Source organism: Vulpes vulpes, chromosome 13, assembly GCF_048418805.1.
Source record: "Vulpes vulpes isolate BD-2025 chromosome 13, VulVul3, whole genome shotgun sequence".
Taxonomy (NCBI): Eukaryota; Metazoa; Chordata; class Mammalia; order Carnivora; family Canidae; genus Vulpes; species Vulpes vulpes.
Window position 1 is genome coordinate 101,808,602 of NC_132792.1, and position 5,909 is coordinate 101,814,510.

The following is a 5,909-nucleotide window of genomic DNA, read 5'->3' on the forward strand; positions in this document are numbered from 1 at the left end:
TAACCATTTTCCTGAATATCCTAGTTGTCAGGATGAAACAGCATTCTAGAATGTATAGAAATGGCAATAAGAGGTTTCAAGATAAAACATACAGGTTTCATAAAGACTGGGTTCATTATTTTCCAAAGATAAAATAATATTGATTTCTACAGCTCTGCTAAAATGCTCTTTGTCTCTTTCCATATCTCTAGGTAAGGGAAGACAAGGTTTTAAAAATCTGGGAAAATAACAGAAGTTAACTGTCACCTTACCTAGTAATTTTTCACTTTTTACTCCATTACTAAGATGTTCTACTATGTCGAAATGACATCCTTTCATCTTACCCAGAATCCATAGAACAAAGTAGGAAGACAGTAAACATGCAAAATGAATAATGAATAAATTAATTGAAAGTCACCTGCAGCTTCTTTTCTATCAAAATACTCAAAAGTATATTATTTGAAAAGCATTTTTGAATGTAAATATATAAGATTTTGCCTTGAAATTTCTAGGGTTAAAGGAGTAAAAATTAGGGTGCCAAAACACGACAAACTATGCAAGTAGGAAGCCATGTTCCATAGATTTGTGGAATTGCTACCATATCCCAGAAGAAGCAGTACCATATGTAGAGAAGTTCTACTTTGCACCTTTTACCATAGACAATTGCAGTTTCGGAAATTATACATTTGAAGTTTTTCTGTACTATTCTATTTATAGAATATTTCAGTGATAATTATGCCTAAAGTCATGTCTAAATCACCATTCCTGTATAATATTGCTCTAAATTTAATACTCTACTCAACAGCTGTTCCTATGTTTTCTGGCAACATTTCAATGATTTAAAAAGAGAATATTTAAGAAAGTTGTAGATATTCTGTTTCAGATGAACACACCAATCAATTACTCTTTCTAAGACACTTAAGTATACCTCAAATAAGTAAAAATTCCTGGCTTTTTTGTGATAGGTGTGGGTAACATCAATAGCTTTGAAATAATAAATTGCAGTGAGCCGACTATTCCACCAACATTATACTACTATAAATACAGGAAATACCAACCAAGGCTTAGCCCCTTGGGTGTTTCTCCCACAATTAGATTTTTACTGATAGTCCAAGACTTTTAAGGAAGTACTGATATTAGAATACTTAGTCTGTGTTCTGTAGTATACTGCAGAAAATGAAGAATTTAGGACTGAAACAGCACAACAGGACCTGGAATAAAACAATAACAGAAGATAGTGAACTTAAATCTAATTCTTTAATTTTTTTAACACATTTTATTTGTTTATTTGAGAGAGAGAGAGTGAACACACAGAAGAGAGAAAGAAAGAGGAAGAAGCAGACTCCCCACTGAGCAGGGACCCCCACCCCAAGATCATGATCTGAGCTGAAGGCAGATGTCTACCCAACTGAGCCACCCAGGTGCCCCTCAAATCAAATTCTAATATTTAAAACCAAATGTCTGACATTTTATCACTTATAGCTATATTAATCTAGAAAATCAGTCATTAAATGCAACAAAGAAAGGTACATTTCTGTATAAACTGGACAAATTGACAATTTAATTTATCATACATATTTTTATTACTCTGTGTCTATCATTTTTAGTACATTTGTATACACAGAAAGAAAGGTGTTGCTAAGAGTGTCTTCAGAGGGCAGGGCTACAAATTGGGTGGGCATATTTAATTTGCAGGTGCTTAATTCCAAAAAATGTGAAAGCAGGATGATGGAAGGGAATAGGAAAAATATAAGGAGATAAAGGAAACATTCTTCCTAAGAAGACTTTAGAACTTCTTTCCTCAGTTTTTCATGTCTAGAGGCTGGAACACTATGTCTCATTCTTTGGTTGACCTTTCTTTCCCACTTAGTCAATAAGCAAGCAAATCCTGCAGGGCATGTTTTACAAAACAAAAATTTAAAAATGTGAGCAACAACAAGCAAAACCTATAAGGAATTCACTATAAAGATCTCCCCAGGACTTGTCAGTCTTGAAAATGAGTATAAAGTCTACTAAAGTTTATAAATTCTTGACTCCTGGCACTTCTTTATCTTGAAATATTTTACAACACTTAAGTGTTGCCTAAGTTCTTCCTGTGATCAAAGTAGATCTTTCAGTGAAGACTCTATATATGAATTTGTTTTATCAATTTAGAATGTATAAGGATGTGTGTGTGTTTGTGTGCATGTGTGTGTGTGTGTGTGTGTGTGTGTGAAGTAAAAGGAGAGAAAACAGAGAAAAAGAGAGAAACAACAACAACAAAATAACCAGAGAAACATGAGGCTTGAGCATGCTGGTTTCTCTTAGGTAACTATCATAACTACAGAAATGAAGATAGGAAGAAAGAATCAATGATTAGCTTTTGTACAAAAATTAAAAATCAACCCTTTGGCAGATGCTTTAGCTTTTTATGTTATAAGAGGCCAGATCCTTATAGCATCTAGAGCCAAATTCTTTGTATCAATATAGGTACCGAGTGAGCAAATAATTGATTGGTAGGTGCTATATCCAGGCACCTGAAACTGATAAAGATTTTTGCAAGTCAGGAAGAAGTGAGAAGAATCAGTGAGAGTTATTGAAAAGGTATTGAAGCCTGTCCTACCTAATGTTAACTCTAGAGTACACATGCACATGAGGGGTAGATTGATCTCACAGATGTTTCAGGAGGAAACATGTTTTTTGCATGCCAGGAAGCAATCTGAGGCAGGGTCATGAGAATCCTCACATACTCTGGTAGGACACAAGGAGAAAGCAATCCCTCACCCCCTTCCATGGTCCTTGGTTGAGAATATCAAGGGTGTGGCACCCTGAGCTGGCCATCTGAAAAAGATTTGCAGTGGTTACAAAGACATGCCTTTGCACCAAGAATGGAGAATGAATCAGGTGAGAGGTCTCTCAGCACAAGCCAATAGGAAAAATGTCAATAACAGTGTCTGAGAACTTCCAACTCTTCCAGACTTGATGATATTTTTGGTACATAAAGGAAAAATGTCCCTGAGAAGATACAAGATTGAGGAAGAATCCTACATTTTTAATCTTAATTTGACTAAATTTATATTAATTGACTAAGAATGATTACATTTTCTCCCATTAAATTGAATGGGAGCATTTCTATTGAAAAAAAAAAAAAAGTCACCACTTAGCACATTTGAGTCATAGCCTGGAACTGTGTTCATGCAACATGTGTCTTCCTTTTTCAATTATTTACTTAGGTTGTCTTTTGGGAAATTCCAGTCTAGTATCTTATTCAAGTTACTTGTCCTTATTATAATTCTGAAAACTTGAATTATGCCTATGGCATTAATTTGGCACTGAACAAATATATATGCAGAAAGGGACAAAGGAGGGAAGGAATGGGGGAGGGAGGGATGAGGGACACTATAAAAGTAATGCCTCCCCGTATCTTACTCAGTACCTCTTGATGTATTGGAAATCCACTACTTATTTTGCCATCATGTTTTTTTATATGTCTACTTGTTCATTTTAAGAAGAAAGGGTAAAGCACATTTGGGAAGGAATAAGATACCAATAAGGACAAGTATTCCCATTAGAGGGAATTCTGTATTCTGTCCATGCATCTGACTGAAACTACATGTCTGATGGTTTTTCAAGGAACTAAAAGAACAGTCAGGTTACCATTTTTAAAGTCATGAGGAGGATGAATTTTTTAGAACATCAAATCAATACAGCTATCAATAAGGAAAATATTTTAGATTACATAACACCACAAAGAAACAGTTGGAATATATACTCCAAATAGAGGAAACTATTGTATACATAGGACAAAAGACTGTTGCAATAATTCTTTTAAGTCAAATAGGAAGAGATAAAATTAAAAAGAGAAAGAGGAGAGAACAGACGATGGAAATGTGTAGGAAATAATTATGAAATAATTTTTAAAATGTAGTCATCAAAGTATGAGAAATATTCAACTTCACTAACAATCCAGTAAGTGCACATTAAATGATTTTTTCAATATTTAGTTTGAAAAATTTTTAAATGACAAAAAAGACATGATAAAAAATGAGAGCAAAAATGATAATACCTCAGTGCCAGGTACAATATTTTGGAGGGCAATTCGACAATAGGCATCAAATATTTAATGTGTGAATACCTTGACCTATAAATGCCACTTCTGAAAATTTAACCTAAATAATCAGACACATTGTAAGGTACAAGAATCTGTACATCTGAGTTGTTTAGAGTACTGCAAAATAACATTAGCCTAAATGGTCATTGATAGTATTTAGATAGTCTAGATCCATATTGTAAAAAATACTCTGTGGAAATAAAAAATTACTATGTAGTTGGCTTTTGGATGTGCCCAAACTATATCAAGTGAAAAAAAAAGAAAATCCCAAAACATTCAATCTAGGATGGTACTTTTGTTTTAGAAGGTAGAGAGGAGACAAAGAGGGATGGGGCAGGGAAAGAAAGAAAGAGAGAAGAACAACAGAACCTAGAAATATATTCAGCAAATATATTGAAAATGATTATTCTTGGATTATGGATAATTATAACTTTCTTCATTGCAATTTGTGTTTAATAGCTATGAAAGTGTGTTAAGTTTAATGTCAGAAGAAAAAAATTATTTATGAAAAATAAGGTTAATAATAATACCCTTACCAACATCAAAATGACTGCATCAGAGAAAATGGTGGCTCCAGCAGCTGGAGGTCTTAGGATGCAAGCTGTGGGCACACTGAGACTGGTTGTGGGAGCCTCTACCAACGGGGGGCGACCACCGTTGGATGGCCCATACGTGCAGAGTGATCAGAGGCTTTGAGTTCCTAGGGCAGCACCTGGTGGAGCAGTTTCTGGCAAGAGGCCACACTGTCAATGTATTTGATATGCAGCAAGGGTCCGACATTCCTTCGGAGTCCTCTGTAGCCAACGGGATCTGTACCCAACTCTGAAAGGTGTAAGCTCTGTTGTCCACTGTGTGTCACCCTCACCATCTAGTAACAACAAAAAACTCTTTTACATAGTGAATTACATTGGCACCAATAATAGCAATGAAACTTGCAAAGAGGCTGGGGTTCAGAAACTCATTTTAATTAGTAGTGCCAGTATCATCTTTGAGGGTGTCAATCGAAGTTGGAATTGAAGACCATCTATTTGCCGTGGAGCCCATAGACTACTATGTGGAGACAAAAAATCTTATAGGAGTGAGCAGTCCTGGGGGCAATGACCCTGAGAGACATTTCTTAACCATGGCCGTCTGCCCTTATGGCATTTTAGGTACAAGGAACCCTAGCTGGCCCCCGTCCTCATTGAGGCATCCAGGAAAGGCAAGATGAGGTTTGTGATTGGAAATGGGGAGAATTTGGTGGACTTCACCTTTGTGGACAAGGTGCACTGACATCCTAGCTGCAGAGCACCTCTCTTGAGATGTGGCCATGAGTGAGAAAGCTCCCAGGTACCACATTTCCTACGGTGTGGCCATGGCAACCAGTTCTATAACCCAACTGCAGCCCACTTTCCAACCAGTGTGGGTCTCACTGGATGGTACATTCACAATTACAGCTGTGAAAGGACCAAAAAGGTCATGGACCCCCAGCCACTGGTCACAATGCAAGACGCCATAGAAAGAATCATGCAGAGTTTTCACCACCTGAGGAAGGTCGAGTGAGGCACCCCAAGACTGAGCTCTCTCCATGTATCATCCCCTGGCTGCTAACTCTTCCCTGAGGACCAGCGAGCAAATCTCCTTCAAGTGAATTTCTTCTGAGCTTCAATCTAGTCCTGTAGTTAGATGAGAACACACCCAGCTCTTCCACAAAGGTAGAGAAACAACAGACATTTTTTTCCCTTAGTAGGATTCGATTTCTATTTCTTAAAGCAGGCAGCTTCATATTGTTTGTGTTCTCTCCTTCCCTACCTATCTCCCTTCCTCCTTCCACCTCTCCCTCTCCCCCACCCCTCCTGTC

At 36.9% G+C, this 5,909-nt stretch overlaps 1 pseudogene; it reads left to right on the forward strand.

The window, feature by feature from the left end:
• The first annotated feature begins 4,730 nt into the window (after positions 1–4,730).
• Positions 4,731–5,611, forward strand: LOC112918767 (sterol-4-alpha-carboxylate 3-dehydrogenase, decarboxylating pseudogene; annotated as a pseudogene).
• The last annotated feature ends 298 nt before the right edge of the window (positions 5,612–5,909 follow it).